At 40.5% G+C, this 19964-nt stretch overlaps 1 long non-coding RNA gene across 1 annotated transcript; it reads left to right on the forward strand.

Moving 5' to 3' along the window:
• Positions 1 to 201: 201 nt before the first annotated feature.
• On the forward strand, positions 202 to 17923 carry LOC122462451. Its single transcript, XR_006284985.1, has 3 exons — positions 202 to 346; positions 1531 to 1657; positions 16533 to 17923. It is a non-coding gene; the product is annotated as an uncharacterized LOC122462451 (long non-coding RNA).
• Positions 17924 to 19964: the final 2041 nt, after the last annotated feature.

Consider the following 19964-nt stretch of genomic DNA (forward strand, 5'->3'; position numbering starts at 1 on the left):
CGTACGGTTATACGTTTCTGACTTATGCAAAATTCAAGTTACGCAAGGCTTTCCGGAACGGGACGATTGCATAAGTCAGGGGGCATCTGTAGTAAAATATAATGGGGACTAGCAATAAGTTTATATTTATATAAAATTTTGCTTCATTTTACTATGGAAATATGTCAGGTGAAGGGCACTGTTTGCCAATTCTACAGATGAGTTGAATGAAAAAGGATCAGGGCTACAGCAGAGTGAACAGCATGAAGGTGCTAAGCCTGTTGCAAATGGGCTGTGCCTTCTTCAGAGAGACTACACCAGTCACAAGGGACCTGAACAGAAACAGGGACAGAGCTCAGCTGCTTCAGTGAGTCCACACCTGCTCTCAAGTACCTAAATATTATCAGAAGGGCATTAGTATTTGTACCAGAGGATTCAAGAGCCTGCCATGGTCATCGCTGTAATTTTGTACCATTATTTTGACATCGTGTTAGACTGTTTGGGAATGGGTGTAAAGCTATTAACACCTTTCCAGCCATGGTTAATTTGTGTGTAAAGTAACAGGGTCAGATTTATTCCTGGAGTAAGTTGAGCTACATTAGAGATGAATTTGTCCCCTATGTTTTTATGAATACAATATATTAACAACATGAGACTCCAAGGGCAGGCAAGCAAAAAAATCAACGGTTTATTGTGTACCAATTGAATTACTTATACAGGGTACAAATTGCTAAAGGATAGTCGTATGTTTCTGTACAACACTCTTATGTGTTTACTATTGCTTCATTGCACATGAGCTCATAACAATGTTAATTTTAGCATTTTCAGAAGTGAAGACAATGCTTGTGTAAAGTGTCAGCTAAGTTGACACTTATGGAGACAAAAGTTTTCTTTATCCATGTAAGAGTTGTGGGATGGGAGATGGCAAGGCAAGCTTCCTACCCTGCCCTTCCAATGTGCCTTGACACTGACATAACAGGCTGTAGGGTTGAGATGGTAGTTCAATATTCATGCACATTCAGTCTTTGGTATTTCTCCTGATATTGCCAACAAGGATGCCATTTGTGATAGCAGTTTTTCATAGAATCATAGGACTGGAAATGATCTCGAGAGATCATCTAGTCCAGTCCCCTGCACTCATGGCAGAACTAAGTATTATCTAGACCATCCCTGACAGGTTTGCCTAACCTCCTCTTAAAAATCTCAAATGATGGAGATTCCACAACTTCCCAAGGCAATTTATTCCAGTGCTTAAGCTTTAAGTTTTTCCTAATGTCCAACCTAAACCTCCCTTGCTGCAATGTTTGTGATGTTGACTCTTTTCTACTGGATCTGGACAGATACCAGAGCCATTTCTTGTAGGTCACCAAACACTCAAAATGTGGTGGTGATTTTTGGTTACTACTCACACATATTCTGAGTTAGCTATCAGAATTTGCAATGTGCTATAGTGGTGGTATATGAAGACCATCCCTTCCCCAGGAGCATTTCCTTTTCTGTCTGCCTAATCCCTCTACTAACCCTTCCTGACACAGAGTCATTCTCTTACAGGAACTTTTTCCCAGAAAGCCGTCCTGGGACCTGACCCTTTAAATATGGCAGAGACACAAAGCTGCAGTCCTAAGGTGGCCATTTTGTAACTTGCTGCTGCTCACTACATCTCCCTCTTTGCCAGCTGGTAAGTATCCTTAGCCCCTGTGAGGTTTTTTCCTACTTTCTTCTTTCTGGTTTTTGAGATGACATATTCTCATGTGCACCATATGCCAAAGATTTGTTGGCACTGTAGAAAACAATGAAAAAAGGAGAGTGTAAAAAAAAACTTGGTTAAATAAGCTATTTCTGTAGAATGCTGTTTTAACTTTGGGTCATCCTGTATTTTCAAACAGAACCCTGGAGTTGGGTCATCCTGTATTTTCAAACAGAACCCTGGAATATATTTCTGGCTGGTAATACACGTCAAAAAGTCTTTCATTGCTGAAAGTTTACAAAATTGTGAAAGGGATTGATACAAACCATCGAGATACATTTTTCTTTTTTAAAAAGAACAATCTAAACAATCGTAAAACTATTTAGGGAACTCAAGCAGAGCTATCATATGAAAAGAGTAATAGACATAGATGCTGTCTACACTGAGAATGGAGACATGTTTGGAAGAAAAACATGGCTCCTTTTAAAATATTTTCTAATATGTTTTTGGCTCTTTGGGTGGGTAGGGCCAAGCTATGTTAAAACAGTGTTCAAAAGTCATATTCAAGACTGGAACTGAGATCCCTGACCCTGTGTAACCCACACACCTCCTAGATGTGGTGTTCTGTCTCATCTAGTGGCACCGAGACCACTTAGAGAGAGAGAGAGAGAGAGATTAATGAGTCTGCTCTACAGCCTTAACTAAGGGTCATATGCCTTCTAGCTCATGCAGTAGCGGCTCATGCACTAAGCTCCAGAGGCCCCAGGTTCAATTCCGCCCACCCACCTATGGCTAGGGTCTGTCAGCATTACACCCACTCTGGGCTTTTTATGCTGGGTAAAAGGGCTGGAGCGGCATAAATGGACTCTGAAAGACTTGTATCTGATCAGGTAAGAATTTCCCTGGTGCAGGCACTGAGAAAGACAGACATAAGGTTGTCCTCCAAGGACCCCTCATAAAACTTGGTGTAGGGGTATGCTAGGCATGTGGTGTGTGTCACGAAACATGCAGTGCTGCCAAGATTCTTGGCAGAGTTATGGCACATAGGGCAGCCTCAGGAGTTTGTCATAATTTATGCAGACCTCAGTGTTATTCAAGTTATGATGGGGGCCTCTCACCTTAGCCTCCCCTGTCCCTATGCTGTGAGTTCTGTGCTGCTCCTTTTATTGGTGTCTACACATGGAGTTATTCAGGAATAGCTATTGTGCTTTAAGTTTATACACTACTTTAATTTGGATTTACTTTCAAGTGAAGACAAGCCCTGTGGGAGACTCAGCACAGAATCTCACTCTAGGATTCTACTTAGCTCTGTTCCAATGTATATGGGACCATATAGTCTGTTGCTGAGGAAAGCTATGTAAGAAAAGAGAAGAACTGAGTTTAAAAGATATCTAGATTTCTTTCTGAAGAAAGAAAGGACTGAGGTATACAGTGAAAAGGCTGAAATGTGGGACTGAGGAGCATGACAAACTGTATTTTTCTGATTATAATATTGATCGTGTTATTTTTTGTGCATGCATATTTTCATGCTCCAAAAGGCTTCTGTAATCTTCTGTTTCTCCTACCATTTTGTAGCACTCTTCTCTATTGTCTACCTCTCCCACTCCATTTTATTATTCTTATCTCATGTGCTACAGAGTGAAGTCACAGAATTAACGACAGAAAAATTCTTTCTGAGTTGAAGGTAAAAGGCCAGGTTTGTCAGAGTGGTAACCAGCATTTATGCTTTAGTTATCATGAATTGGTGTTGAATGTATACTTCTAAAAATGAACACATTCTTGTTAGTACAATATATCTTGAAATGGGTTATCATTCCATCCAGTCTGATTTCACTTATTCGATACATTGGGGAGATCTATTGACTTTGATTGAACTACGGCAATTTACACACCTGGGGACTCTCCACTGTATGAATAGATGTGTCCCATTGACTCAACTATCATTTTCTTTATAGTTTTAGATTTTTCCTTTTAGTTTCACTCTCTCACATTTTCCTCTGCCCGTCTTTCTGGATGCTCAAGGAACATCAGTGTTTGGATGTCCTGTAAAGATGGTTTAATACAATATGTTCTGAATTTTGGCTTGGGATAAAATCTACATATGTTTGTCAAAGCCATGTCAAATGGGAACAAATCCTAAAGAGCTGCCCCTTGCTCGACCCAAAATCTTGTGGGTTATCAAAAGAGTAACATCAAAGCTGATTATTCTACCAAGAGGCACCACAAAGGGAAATCCTTTGATTTTCCCTTTTACTGCTTACATGCTCATATAAAGATAATTAAAAATAAAATCTCTCCAGATCCTTTTTATTTGTATTTTTAGATATCCCAATATAAGGGATCACCTCCAAGTTCTTGGGTGTATTTTTTAAAAGTGTTTTTCTGCTGGACTAGAACAATTATCACTTGTACCTTCCTCACTTAAAAAATAGGAAAGTAGTGTAACAAGGAGCCTGCATTATACAGCTATGTCATTGTATTTACGTGATTCAGTACTGCAGCTGTTTGTTCTCTTTATTCTTTTCTCTGACAATAATTTAAAATAGATCTAGATAAAGTGAAATCACATTCCTGTTATTTGCCATGCTATAAAAAATCCTTACAATATTTAGAGTGGCAACAGTTAACTGAATGTTTTGAGATTATGTTGAGAAGTCAATAGATGTGAGCAGATGGGTCCCCAGTTCCAATCTTCGTACTGGGTTATAGGGGAAGAAGTGTACTGCTGAGAACCAGCTTTTAAGTAATGACTGTACCATATGTTGTAGACCAACATATTACGGGTTAGCAGAAACAGTCTGAGAGCATGTCTTGAATCATTCAAAATCTTGGTTTAAGTTTAACAATGTTATCTCAAAACACAGAGCTGGAGATTTGAATTTAGCACAAATTCAGTAGTGCTAGCTCAGATTTACCTTTATATATCCTGGATGTGCTACATGGATAGTCAAGAAAGACTAGAAAACTGATAATACTATGTCAGATTAAGTCTTTTGCAAACCATGTAACTGGTCTGTCTTGAATATTTGTTTGATATGTGAGAATTTAACCATCTCACGCTGATTGTATTATGAATGCCGAAAGCAATGGTTGTCATGGGTCAGGATCCCATTAAAGCACATATTTGAATTAACATGTTAATACTGATAGACCTATTTCATTGGCAGAGAAAGAGCTTGAAGCACTGAACTATTAGAAGTTGTTATAATGTGAAGAATGCAATTCAGGCAAATATTTAAAGTAGTCTTTCATGTGTGAAATAAAAAATTTGAGAATGTACGTTTTGCCGTGCATTAAGAGCAACTGTATACTTTTTGTGTGAATGCCTTTTTATTCTAGGTTTACAGGAAACAACAAAATAAGGTAGCACAAATGTAAACTCTGAGAGAACACAACAGTGCATCTTCGCTGTAAAAAGCCGTATCCACTCTGCCTTGCAAAATGGCAGATGGAGACTCCTTAGACATATAAAGAACACAAAGTCTGTTGTATAGCTTACATATACCATAATATCAGCTGTAAGTGGTATTTTATTGAGGTAGGACTAAATCACTAAAACAACAAGGAGTCCGATGACACCTTAAAGACTAACAGATTTATTTGGGCATAAGCTTTCATGGATAAACCCCCCCACCCCTACTTCTTCAGATGCATCTCTGTATCTGTGTGAGTTTTTTCATGAAGTTGATGAATTTCCACTTCATACAGCTAAATTCAGTGCCTTGCATGGTGCCAAGTATCAGGGGGTAGCTGTGTTAGTCTGTATCGACAAAAACAATGAGGAGTCTGGTGGCACCTTAAAGACTAACAGATTTATTTGGACATAAGCTTTCATGAGTAAAAAAAAACCCACTTAACTTTAAAATGATGAAATTTTGGCTCCAAAAATATTTGCAAATAACTAGTCTAAATATTACAGCGTCTTTATCAAGCCGCGTTTTATGCAGTGTATCAGAGCTTTGGTCTTCAAACAGAGGAATTCCTCCCCACAGCCCCTACATTGTGGCAGTCTTCTATGAGAGAGGTTGCATGGAACTCCCTTGAAATTTCATCATAGTCACTCCAAAGTTGTGGCCACAGGGTTTGCTGAAGAGCATGTCAATGTAATCAGTAATGAAGCCTCAGGTCTACAGTGGGCTCTGCAGCCTCCCTCTGTGCGCAAGGGGAAGGAATGGCTGATGGATCCACAAGACTAGAGACTGACAGGCCAGAAATTTACATCTTCACACAGATTTCATTGTTTGGTGCATAAGTTAGCAGACAGCAGCTTCCCTGGCATTGTCCTGTCTTTCTTGGGACTGTGGCGAGGATTGTTCACGGAGTCAGGTTCTATGTAAAGGGAGTGAGTAGGCCTGGGCTGAGAAGGGATGGACCAGGTGGGAGATGATACATTGTCTTCCCAACATTGTTCTCACAACAGCCCTCCATAGATTACCAGGAAAAGGGAGTACAGCTCCAGGTTCTGTAGATGTTATCTGGAACCCCCTTGCAGTGGAGACCACCCTTGCACTGACAGAATCCTGGGAGCAGCTGTGACTAGACCTGTGCTTTAGGGTCACATTGCAACAGAACTAGGGGGCCTCAGAGCCAGTGTGAAAACTCAGGGCTGCTGTGCAGAAAGCTCCTGTCCCTCAGCAGATCTACAGAATCTGCTTGCATTACGGGGCATCTTCTGGGTTCTGAGGACAGCATTGCAGCTTATTCTGCCCATCTCTTTCCCTGCCATAAAATTTTACTATGTGAGAATAAGCTTAGTTTTCCTCCTCTCAAACCAGCTCGCTAGGTATTTCAATGGGAAGGGAGGCTCTGCGCCTTAGTTTTTACTGAGTCCTTACTAGAGCAAAATCTTCCTTGAAATCAGCATAGTCGAAAACTTAGAAAGGACTTCAAGATTTAGTCCCTTATTTTTTATTTTCCAGTTCAATTTCATGGTGTGTGGGAGGTTACAGTATTTCTCAGAGCATAAAGTTCTGTAGGCCAGGTCTATACTATAAAGTTTTGTTGGAATAGCTCTGTCAGTCAGGGTGTGAAAAAACCTACTCAACAGGCAAAACCCTGACGTAGATGCAGCTACACTGGCAGAAGAGTGCTTCTGTCAGAGTAACTAATTGTTGTCTGGGGTGATGGTGGTGTTACTGCGCCAGCAGAAAACCTCCTTCTCTCAGCATATGCTGCACCCATGCTAGGGGGCTCTGCCAGCACAGCTATCCTGGTATAGCCGTATTGGCACAGCCTGGGTAGTGTAGCCTAGCCTTTGGCATTGCTTACCAGCATAGACAAAGCATTACACTGTACCCGGCCTGTGAGAGGGTAGCTAATGATCCAACCAGCGGACCAAATTCGGTGATGAATCCAGGTCACGTGCCACCTGAGGCCTGTTGCACATACACTAAGAAGTCTCCCCATAGGATGGATGGAACTGTATGAGTATAAAGATGTTGATATCAGTAGAACTTATTTCTGTACAGGAAGGGGAGATTATTAATAATGGGTAAGATTTTCAAAGGCTCAAATGGCAGTTAGGCATCTAAATTTCGTTGCTATTCACTGGAAGTTAGGCACTTAACTGGCCTTTATGCCTTTTGAAAATCTTCCCCGGTGCGTCACACTGCTATAGGTATGACTTGAACCAAAATCTTCAGCTTGCTTTGTTGCCATCACCATTTCTCAAACATAAGAAGATTCTGACTGCCAAAACTAAGTACAGAGAGACAGGACCAGTGAACTAACATATAAGAATGTAATAAAGGGAAGCAAGTAATGCAGTGATGGTACGAACACATTCCTGGATAATGAAAGAAACTATAATAAAGGGAAACTTTAGCAGTTGTTTGTAAAGAAAAATGATCCGTCTAAATAGAGTTTGAATGTTATCTCTATGAAACAGATCAGAATTGTGCTCTTGTATGTAATTACAAAGTACTCCCATCAACTTCATTGACGTCTTGTAGGCGTACCTCAGGGCAGAATTTGTGCCATAGCATCTTTAATAGACTCTATTTTATATCTGTAGTGTAATTGTTTTCACATTTGTATGCACGTTTGTAAGCTAGGCCTTTTCTCTTTATTCTTGTGTTACCTGAACTTGAATGTTTTCCTACTTGCAAGTGTGATACGTGTGTTCTTCTATTTGGTGAGAGAGTCGAAGCAGCTCAGACAGGTTGTGTAGCATTGTCCCTTATCAAATGAAAGCAGATAAATCTGTAGTTTGAAAGCAAATCCTAGAAGCAGTTCTAGTGAAAACAAATCGCATTAACTGTAACCATTTTTCTATTTAGAGTACCTTTTTTCCTCTGCTTGCTTGTTGCTACTGTTTTTTCTTCTGCTGGTCTTTCTAACAAACAAATATAAAACAAAACCTGCTTTTGTTTTGATTATAGCATAGTGACAAAAGTTCTGATTAGCTAATATCACATGGAATATGGAAGACATTTTTTTCTTTTTATGAAGATGCAATTATCTGAACTCTTCAGAAGGCATTTGGCAATATTCATTACTTTTTCTCTCACAACAAAGTTGTTTGAAATTATTTCAAAGGAGCATATCAGAAGTGAAACTTCAAAAGAATTTTGAGAGTTAGAGTTCCATAAAGTGTTTTTTGTATATAACATGGTTCTCAAACAAGCTTTCACTGTCAAATGCCTTTGCTAGTGATTGTAATTTTGTTTTTAAATAGCGATGAATGTAACTGTCTATAAAGCTGCCCTATATGTCTAATAAGCTTCCCTACCAAAATCAAAACTGCACTGTACATGCAATTCTCTCCCTGGGGGAGAGGATGAGAGAGAACAAACCACATGTGACAGATGTAAGTCACATTGCTTGATGCACTACTGGAATGCACTCTGATACCATGGTGATGGGGGTGGTGTAAGACCCTATATAGAAAAATATGATGTGCAAAGTATTTGACTAACTACTGAAGAAAAAGCAAGCAGCTATTTATGCGCAAAAAAACCCAAAACAACCCTCCTCCAAAAGTTATGGCTCACTGTACATACACTGTGTATTTTTCTTATAGAATTCAGGTACTTGTCTAATTTGTGAATGAATCTTACAATAAAGGGCCAAGCATTCAAACTGGCAGGTTTGCAAATTCGCACCTGCAACTATTTGTGAATGAAGTGCACATACAACCCCATCCCACACAAAAAAAACCTTGTGTGTGCAAACAGCAGCTGTCCATAGAGATCAGGTAGGTAAATATTCAAGTATGTGGCTTGTATGCACAATTCCTCCTTTTAAGAACTGACACTGCTAAGGTAGGAGTGAAATGGATATTATCCTGGCTTATGCATCTTCAATTGGATTGTTAACTAACGGCCTCTGATTTGAAGAGGTGCACAAGTCAATATGATCTTCGAATCATAGAATAATAGAATCATAGAACTGGAAATGACCTTGAGAGGTCATCTAGTCCAGTCCCCTGCACTCAAGGCAGGACTGAGTATTATCAAGACCATTCCTGACAGGTGTTTGTCCAACCTGCTCTTAAAAATCCCCAATGATGAAGATTCTACAACCTCCCTAGGCAATATATTCCAGTGCTTAACCACCCTGACAGTTAGGAAGTTTTTCCTAATGTCCAACCTAAACCTCCTTTGCTGCAATTTAAGCCCATTGCTTCTTGTCCTATCCTCAGCGGTTAAGAAGAACAATTTTTCTGCCTCCTCCTTGTAACAACCTTGTATGTATTTGAAAACTGTTATCATGTCCCCCTCAGTCTTTTCTTCTCAGATTAAACAAACCCAGTTTTCTCAATCTTTCCTCATAGGGTCATGTTTTCTAGACCTTTAATCATTTTTGTTGCTCTTCTCTCTGGACTTTCTCCAATTTGTCCACATCTTTCCTGAAATGTGGCACCCAGAACTGGACACAGTACTCCAGTTGAGGCCTAATCAGTGCGGAGTAGAGCAGAAGAATGACTTCTCGTGTCTTGCTTACAATACTCCTGCTAATACATCCCAGAATGATGTTTGTTTTTTTTGCAGCAGTGTTACACTGTTGACTCATATTTAGCTTCTGATCCACTATGACCCCCAGATCCCTTTCCGCAATACTCCTTTCTAGGCAGTCATTTCCCATTTTGTATGTGTGCAGCTGATTGTTCCTTCCTAAGTGGAGTACTTTGCATTTGTCCTTATTGAATTTCATCCTATTTACTTCAGACCATTTCTCCAGTTTGTCCGGATCATTTTAAATTTTAATCCTATCCACCAAAGCACTTTCAACTCCTCCCAGCTTGGTATCGTCTGCAAACTTTATAAGTGTACTCTCTATGCCATTATCTAAATCATTCATGGAGGTATTGAACAGAACCGGACCCAGAACCGATCCCTGCGGGACCCCACTCATTATGCCCTTCCAGCATGACTGTGAACCACTGATAAGTACTCTCTGGGAACGATTTTCCAACCAGTTATACGCCCACCTTTTAGTAGCTCCACCAGGTTGTATTTCCCTAGTTTGTTTATGAGAAGGTCACGTGAGACAGTATCAAAAGCCTTACTAAATTCAAGATATACCACATCTACCATTTTCCCCCCTATCCACAAGGCTTGTTACCCTGTGAAAGAAAGCTATCAGGTTGGTTTGACACAATTTGTTCTTGACAAATCCATGCTGACTGTTACTTATCATCTCATCTTGACCTACAAGAGCTGAGCACGTAGGAAGCAATGGATTTGCATAGCTAACTGGGAGCAGATATAGGCCAGTAGAATCTTGTGCTGGTGTCGATCTCCTCCCACTCCCCCCAAGACGAAATAAAACAAAAACCTCAAAAGACCCAAAATAAAACAAAAACCTCAAAAAACTTTCACAACCCAGGCTGAATTGGTAGTACTTACAGTTTGAAAATTATCTAATTTTGTACTTGTAAACTAAGCACCTTTGCTCTTCAGTGTTATGAGCAACAATAAAGACACAGCCCAACTTAATCAGTTTTACAGAGACAACTTTTATAGTAGAACTTTTGCTTTCAGTGAAAATCTTTGACTTTTTCGTGAGGAAACAAACATTTTCTCACCAACTTTACTTACGTGGCATTATTCCAGTGTTTTGGGTGATGACCACAGAATATTTTAGCATTTTGTTATGGGTAATATATATGAGAATGCAGGTTTTACTTTAATAGTTCTTGTCAGCGTCTGACACCTATAAATATGGACATATGATGAGAAAAGGAGGAATAAAACTTTTAACTCCCTTGAAATATGCTGGAGCAAGGGGGGCTGGTTTACACTATAGAATTTTACCATGTTTGAACACAGTTGTGGAGAATCAAGTTAACTGAAAGTCATCACCTTTGCAATTAGTGTAGACTAGGCCAAATTGTGTCAGTTACTCATGGTTAAACTTGGAGGGCTTGAGAGTTTAACCATGATTATTTCACATAGTGCTAAGTGTGTCTACACTGACCACAAAGTTCTGATGCTGTGGTCACAGCCATGTTCAAATAGTGAAGACAAGTCCAGATTAATTTTTATGAAGGAGCAGAATAGTGGGGCTTGGGCTTCAGTTTTGGCCACCCACCCCACCCGGAGCCTGTGCAGGCTCAGGCTTTCATCCACCCTCGTGGGGTCATGTAGTAATTTTTGTTGTCAGAAGAGGGTTGTGGTGCAATGAAGTTTGAGAACCCCTGTTGTAGGATTTAGGTAGCTCTAACCTGGCTGATGCATTCTTTGTAAATACCTATACAAGTCATTGAAAATGGATTGTATGATAAATTCCCAAATTCAGAACAGGGATGTTTCACTTCCTGATGCAACCCAATGGCTGATCTCCTCTTTTCTCTTCCTAGCCTATCCCCTGAGGAGATTTTCATGGACTTGCATTCGCATGATGCTCAGTGCCCCAACTTCCATTTAAGGAAACAAATAAACCAAAGTTATCATAGTCCCCAGCCCTGATGCGCTTTAATGGGAGTTGAAGACTCTCAATGCTTCTAGGCTCAACAACTTGTACATTGCACCCCATGTCACTTAACTTTGCTTTTAACTACTCTGGACCATGGTTGTCCCTATCATGTTGCTCTTGCCTCCCTCTCCATCTGACTCCTTTCTTTCAGGCCTTGTCTTCGCTACAGTGACACTAATGTGTTCTTACTCGAGCTGGCTAACTCAAGTTAGCTAACTGGCAGTAAAACCCTAGAGAAGACAAGGCTGTAGTAGTTTTCACACAAGTTAGGTCAAATTAAAGCCTGTGTGGGAGTCTAGTCTTTAACTTGACTTGCTAAATCATGTGAAAACTATGAACCGCCTGGTCTTCACTAGAACTTTACCTCACGTTAGTTAATTTGAATTGCCTATCTTGATTAAGAACACACTTTTTTTCTTTCAAGGCCTCGATCCCTTGTGCCAGACTTGTGCCTCTCCATGAGCTCCATGAGTAGAACTTTTATACATCATTATGCATGATGCATTACCAAGACACAACATTAGAAATCCCTTCACAGTCTGCAGCTACTGTTAACTAATGAGAGCTACTTCTCTTTGCAGTGGAAGTACACTACTGTCACAAAGATGTTGCTACAATAAGATTTTAATTCTCTTGATACTGGTAGTAAGGAACATTCTTTCATTTGCAGGATGGTAGACAAGATGATCTAATAGGTCTTTTCCAGCCCTAACTTTTATAATTCTGTACTAAATGTGTGTGAGGCAGATAATAAATGTATAGCTTAGTAATTTGTTTGAAGAGCGACATGTTTCCACTAGCCACTAAAAATATTCAGATATTGGATATTCACAAGTGCATGCATGAAACCTAGGTTAGAGGCTTGGGGGAAATTTCTAAGTCTCTTCAGAGCACTGCAGCCAATTGGTGACTGAATTTAGACTCGCAGTTGGGTAATCTATGCAGTGCAGGCATATGCAGTATTCCTCCTTCATAATGGATGTTGTTGGCTTGAAAAAATTGCTGCTGTCAGAGCTGCAGGATAAAAACAATCTCATTGAATTCTTACTTATCAAATTTACACACCCATATGAAGTTTCATCTAATTGCATCCTATCTGACTGTCAGGGAAGGAAATGGTTAGATAATCTTGTCTATGGCCCATAATGAAATAAAATCAGACAAAAACCAAAACCAAAATTCTCTTTTCTCTTGTCTGCTGGAGTTGTGATGCTGCCCTTACTGCTAGCCACTCCCATTTGCTGCTGCTGCTGTGTGTACTGACCCTCCGCTGCCTGCTTCGTAGTACAGTGCTTCTATAGTGCTTCATCTTCCTCCAATTGGCTCCTCTGTGCCGCCCTGCCCAGCTGGGGTTTCCTGCATCTGTCTGCTAATTATGCTAAAAGGACCTAATGAAGGGCTCAGTATTTAACAGACACCCATAATACAACATTCCGGAACAATACATCTCTCCTCTCTCCTTGCTCGCCAGTTCCTGCTGCTTTTCTTGGTCCCTTGTCCAATGTGGTTCAGTTGTAGCCCCATTATTACTATTTCAGAGTAACAGCCGTGTTAGTCTGTATTCGTAAAAAGAAAAGGAGTACTTGTGGCACCTTAGAGACTAACCAGTTTATTTGAGCATGAGCTTTCGTGAGCTACAGCTCACTTCATCGGATGCATAGCATGCTATGCATCCGATGAAGTGAGCTGTAGCTCACGAAAGCTCATGCTCAAATAAACTGGTTAGTCTCTAAGGTGCCACATTATTTCTATTATATGTTTTCCTGAATCTGTGTATCCTCCCACTATGATCCATATAACAGAACTATCTAAATACAATTATCAGCCTTTTCATCCATCCTTACTTGTACTAATCATCTTGATGTGCTTATTCACAGGCCAATACCCAGAGTACTGTTCCTGATTATTACTATTTCACAGAGGAGCTGGAGTCCAAGCTTTGCATCTAACTTGGAGGGTCAGGTGTTCTTGCATGCATGCAAAATTCTATTCTTTTTGATTTGCCCTGATAATAGAAGAGCCTGCAGCTGCAAAAAATGGCTTAACATCATAAACAGAAAGAGTTGATAATATCTCTATCGGATTTCTGAAGCTGCTGCCTTTGTCGTCTTACTGCCTCTAATCTCACTTGTGTCACTGTTCTAACTTTTTTATGCAAAACAGCTAATTATGGGCTCGCTTTCCTTTTTCCATCTGCACACTCAGATCTAAAGTTTTCACGGTCACAAGTGTAACCAATTGTTTTCGACACTTTGATCACAAACTCCAAACAGCACCTAATCTCCCATAAACTTGTTTGTAGGAAGAGCTGTAAGAATAATTTCTTGGAGATTTCCACATTGTAGAAGGAAAATAATAATAAAAACATTAATTCTGAGTTAACTGTATCATGTTTTGCTGGTGCTGTGGTGTGCAATTTGTATCCTACTAGGTGAAATGCTTTCTTTTTACAGGTCTCTGAGTCTGCCACTGCTCTTAGTTGCTCAACCCTTTACTTTGATCCCAACAACTTACATATTGGAATTTACCTTGCTCTCCCCAAACTCACTTTCACTTCTTCTTGGTCAGCCTGTCTGTCACCACCTCCAGAACACTGCCAGAATTCACCAGAATGCGCCCTGCTGCTGTTATGATCAGTACTCATCCATTAGTCACACCCATCTCGACTATTGAAATTGAATCTTCTGTGGTGTCCCAAAATCCCTAACCCTAACTTTTCAAAAGGGGTGTCCAACTTCAGACAGCGTCTAGAAGGGGTATGATCAGCACTTCTGAAAGACATACACCTTTAACATGTCCCAAGTCAGACACCACAAATAACTAGTTGTTTAAAAAAAGAAAGAAGAAAATAGGGCCGAATCACCAAACTTTAGGAAGTCCAAAATGCTGTGACCAGACTATTTGCTCAGTGTTTGAATACAGATTGTTTCACTGCCAGTCTCTGTCAACTTCATTAGCTTCCCATCTGGTCTGGGAAACTGACTTGGAGCTTCCCATTCCCTCCAAATCAGATTCAGTATTGCTCTCCTGATTTTCAGATCTCACATTCACCCGCTCTCCTACCTTCACTGTTCCAATCATGACCTCCCCTCTGAATCCTCCATGCAGCTTTCTGCTCTTGGGAGTTGCTCTTTCACTTGCCTTTCCTTGCCTTGCTTTGTCTAGCTAGAGTTTCTCTTTTCAGGGGTTCCATCCTGTATGGTACTGAGCATTCTGGCCTCAGTAACGAAACATTTAATCAATATTGACTTGAATAGCACTACTCATATGTCTAAAATTCAGAATGTGCATAAGTGATTGGCTGAACAGGAGCCAGAGTGTTCAGCATCTTGCAAGTTTAAGCCCCCAGAGAAGTGTTATTTAGTGGTCTTAGCAGATGTATGGGCCCTGAGAACTCCTGAGTTCTAATCCTGGTTTGACTCTGCTCTCTCTTTTGCCTAGAGTAGAAACGTAAGCTTAAACTTTCAAAGGGGGCTTCTAATTTTACATGTCTCAGTTTGTGTGCCAAATTTGAGACATCATGAGCCTCCTTTTAAGAGGCCCTGAGCACTGAATTTGCGTATGCGTAGCATTTCTGGAAATCATGTCCTAAGTGTCTCAAGTTGAGCAATCAAATACTGAGATGCTAAAATTAGAGTCCACTTATTAAAATCTGACCCTTAATTTCTCTGCCTCAGTTTCCTCATTTGTGAAATGTGGGCAAGACAAATGTTATCTACTTCTCAGTTATGTCACTAAAATGCCATGGAGTCGGGTAGTATTAATACTGAGATAGATCAGTTTCCATCTGAAGATAAATAATGCTATACAAATGCTAAGCAGTAGTATTATCTCATTTTAGAACTTCCCAATTTGTCTTCACCTACAGTTGGAGTTAAATCCCACTTACCTTTTCTTTATCCCATTACTTTACCCATATATTGTCTTCTCTCCCCTGTTAACAGCCTGCAAGGTTAATTGTTTGCTTCTTGACCAAGCAAATTTCTACTTACTTTTTCTTCTGTGATTGTGATTCGATACATTTTAGTTTTCCCTTTCTGTTTCTGAGTTGCTGTACCCAACTCTGTTCTGTTCTGCCTCTCACTATAAAGCATTTGGTAATACTGGTTATGATAGATGCTTTCTAAAAATTAGTTGTTGTTATTGTACTGCAGAGTTAATATTTCCATCTGGGTGCAAAGGGAACACATTGTACATTCTTGCGGAGGCCTTCTTTTCGGGAAAATGTGGATTTGTCACTCATGAGGCGTCACAGGTGCTATTCTTGTGCTTCAGGGGAAGATGCAAGCTGCTTGATTCATTCTGTACTCCAGGCAAACCAGCGTGTGATGAGCATGTGATACAATAGCCGCTGAGGAGACAAATACCTTTTCAATATGATGAAGAATCAAATGCTGCAGCAACTGAACCCAGGAGGGAAGCATGGGGTTAAGGGAAAGAAAACTTGGAGAAAAGTATTAATTATAAACAACTTTTCCGTTGCTCCTTTTTGAAAGACTTTTATCACATTTTAGAAACAGATAGCAGGATGCCTTAAAAATTTCACAAACATTTAATCTTCTGTGTTTTTTCCATTCATTCTTTCTTTTACTTTTTTTCTCTTTACCTTTCCCCTTTCGCTCATCATTCACCCCATGATTCCTTTACACCCAGCTTTTCCTCTTTTAGGCCAATTTTTTAAAATGGTGCCCCCACCTCTAGTGCTTTATTGGCACTTTTGAAAGTCTTCCCCTTACTACCTACTTCCAGTTTCTGATTACAGATGCTAGGGAGGAAGATGAAGAGCTGTCAACAGTGGAGACGGATAAGCAACATTATATATCTGAAATGTGAACATGTCTGTGATATTTTAGTTTACTTCCCTCATAGTTAAGGCAACTGAAAAAGGTTTTAGCATCAAAATAAGAAAGCCTGTCTGCAGTCTGATCTTGTACTGTCTCATTCGCAGCTTTGCAACAGCCATCAGCAAAGATGCCAATGACAGACCCAGATATCACTGCCAGGAAAAAATACTTTCCTGAACTTAACATCTGGGTCCTGCAGCTGAAAGGAGCAGAAGAAAAAGGGGAAACAGTACAGACTGTCATCAAAAGGATGTGATGGTGCCAAATTAGCATGGAAATTACATACAGATGCCATTTTTGACTTCAGACAAATGGCTGGGCTATTTCAGAAAAACAAAAGTGCTTAGAAAGGAATGATTGGTGAATGAATGTTGATTTTTGTAGCTGTACAAAACAGGGTTATAACTAGTGACATGACGTTTTTGAAGTCCTACTGCCCAATTAGGTAATTTTTTAATTTGAGCAAACATATTAAAAAGCCAATACACAAAAGAAAAGAAAAGATGGAGAAAACCAATGGTTCTTCTAATCATTGCATCACTTAAGCTGCTCAGGGCACAGTGTGACACTTCCTCTGAAAAGACCCTATTATCTGAAAAATCACAATTAATCAAAATTAGTCAGCTAGCTGGGGTTGTAGTAAAGGAAATTGGAAAGGCTACTGTACCAGAAACCCTGTTTTAGTGGCCCATTGAAGTCAGTGGGCATCTCCAGTTGGCATTGGATCAGGTTCTAGGCCAGAGTCTCTCCTTTTTGAAGGTTATACATCCAAGAGGAGAGAAGGGGTTGTTGGAGCTAGGATTCTTGAGAACACTGAGATTTGAATGGGGAAATGGGTGCACTGGGTACACCTTTATTTTTTTTTACAGAAAACTGGAGGAAATGCAGTTTTTAAGTGTAAGAGATAAGCAAAAGGGAGATAACGCAACAGTGCTCTCACTGGAACATTTTTGCACTGTGAACTCAAAAGCCTGAGCATTAAAATTTCTTTGTTGGCCTGATAAAAAGTATAACACTATCTGCTTTGTTCTTAAAATCCTTCTCATACCAGAGGTGGTGGAACAATTTGTGCGGGGGGTGCTGAGAGTCATTGAACCAAACTGTAAACCCTATATATGATGGAAAACACTTCAAGCCAGGAGGTGCGGAAGTGCCCCCCCCACCCCCGCACCCTTAGTTCCAGCATCTATGTCTCATATCATGCCTCTTCTTGTCATAACTGGATGGGTAACAGTATTTGCTTTTTATCTTCCAGTATAAAAAGAAACTGAAGCCAGTGATTTAGGTGGTTGCTGCTTTTTATCTTTCATGACTACAGTTAGAGAATGTGTCACAAAGTAATAGACTATAAAACTAATTAAAAAAATTCTATGCATTTTAGAAGATCTTGTTTCCAATTTATATTTTTTTTATGGTTGTACCTGAAATTACTGTATACTAATGTGTAGGATACATTTCTGATAGTTGTTCATGTTAGAGTCAACAAAGAAGTTCAAGTAACTGCATCTGATAAATATCTCAGTGGATAAAAAACATTGAATACATATATTTAATGAATAATTTATCAAGTTTTTTTCCAAGTAAAAAAAATGGAAATGGAATTTTAGAGTTTGAGGATGGAAACATTGAGGTGTTTGGCTAGCCATTATGAGCAGCTTCTGGGAAAGAGAGAATCAAGTCCCCTCCACCCCCAACTCACAGTTCCTGCTGTCAGAATCATTACTCTTGTTGTGAATAGAACTGTACTGCATGCACCCTCCACTGAAGGATTTCTGCACAATGAAGGCACGTTGGAAAATGAGAAGGCATGGCAATTTGATATGCTACAAATACAAGACTATCCACAACAGCTTTTAACTAGTGAGAGAAGATGGTAGGCACTATCTAAATCTAAATAAATACATACAAAGGAATAGGAAAAAGGAAGACTGGTTGGCTCAGAGATTCTGTAATGGGATTCAGAACTTTTCCCTTTCAGATCCAAATCCAGCCTGTTTTGGAAATGGTTGAAAACCATCCGCCTGGTAGCTGTTTATTAGCCTATGTGAAACGAATTAGTGGTCTAAATCCAGTTCACAGTGGAAAGGTGTAATGTTGATTTTGTGATGTGGATAATTGGAATCAGCTGGCACCCTTATTGACAGTCTCAGCAGACAGGCTGTGGAATCCATGGTCCCTGAACACTGCACTATTTCCCCTCACCTATAGAGGTGTTTGCTCTAGAACAAGACTGAAGAACATTGAGAGGGCAGCGTAGGGGAAGCTTGCACAGCCACCTTTCCTGTAGATACATACAGGATGTCAGCCTCCAGCGCCATCAAGCTGAATCTTTCTCAGCACTAATTCACTTTAAATTTTTTAAAAAGATGGAGCAGTACTATGATGTAGGGTGGCCAGATTTTACAAACAGAAAATTAGGGCTCCTCTCTTAATATTACCATGCTGGAGCATGCCACAGTGTGATTTCAGTAGCTGAAAGGAGATTGCAAGAGAATTCATTAACTGGAAAGGCTGGTAGGAGAATGCTTACTGGGGCTGGGAGTATATGTTGGAAGGGTTTGGAGATTCTACCTACTCGAGTTTATCAGGGGAAGCAGTGTAGTTTGGCAATGAGACGGGCCTTTCAGGTTCCGGGGGCACTTTACAGTATGTACTGCAAAATAAAACTAGAAAACCTGGAATCAAAAATAATCTTGTACAAAACAAATACCTTTAGTGTTTTGCTTGTAGTGGAGGTCTCTGTCTTGCTGCTAGTTAAAGCAGCATTGATGGTTGTTACTACCACTTGGGAAACCTGTGTATATTTCAGTCACACATTGTTCTTGCAGGATTTCCTTAGGCTAAGCTGCAACATGTGAAAGAGTACCATTTAAGAAAGTCTGTGAATAACTAGGAAATGAGGATCAAACTAGGCATTATCATAAGCATTGCAGGATCTCAGGGCCCTGGTATCACAGAGTCCCCGGGCGATGCTCTGGAACTGCTCCTTATGAAGCCAGTCAGGACTCTGGTGAAGCCTCCTTTCTGTGAGCAGTCTGTCTGCAGGGCAAACAGCTCACACAGCTTCCACCTTCCTGGGTCTGACCTCGGAACATTAAGCATCCTCTGCCCCTCCGTGCGCTTCCCACAGTGAGTCCGCCCAGGTGGGGCTCTTGGGGAAGCCAGAGGGTCCTGCACCCCAACTTCGCAGTCAGATGTGACTCTCAGCCAGCCAGTAAAACAGAAGGTTTATTAGGCGACAGGAACATGGTCTAAAACAGACCTTGTAGGTACAGAGAACAGGACCCCTCAGCCTGGTCCATTTTGGGGGGCAGTGAGCCAGACAACCACATCTGCACTTCACTCCAGGTCCCCAGCCAGCCCCAAACTGACTCCCCGTCCAGCCCCTCCTCCTCTGGGCTTTGTCCCTTTCCCGGGCCAGGAGGTCACCTGATTCCTTTGTTCTCCAACCCTTTAGCTATCACCTTGCAGGCGGGAAGGGCCCAGGCCATCAGTTGCCAGGAGACAGTGCATCAGCAATTTATGTACACTGGCCC

The sequence above is a fragment of the Chelonia mydas genome, chromosome 11 (genome assembly GCF_015237465.2).
Source record: "Chelonia mydas isolate rCheMyd1 chromosome 11, rCheMyd1.pri.v2, whole genome shotgun sequence".
NCBI classification, from domain to species: Eukaryota; Metazoa; Chordata; order Testudines; family Cheloniidae; genus Chelonia; species Chelonia mydas.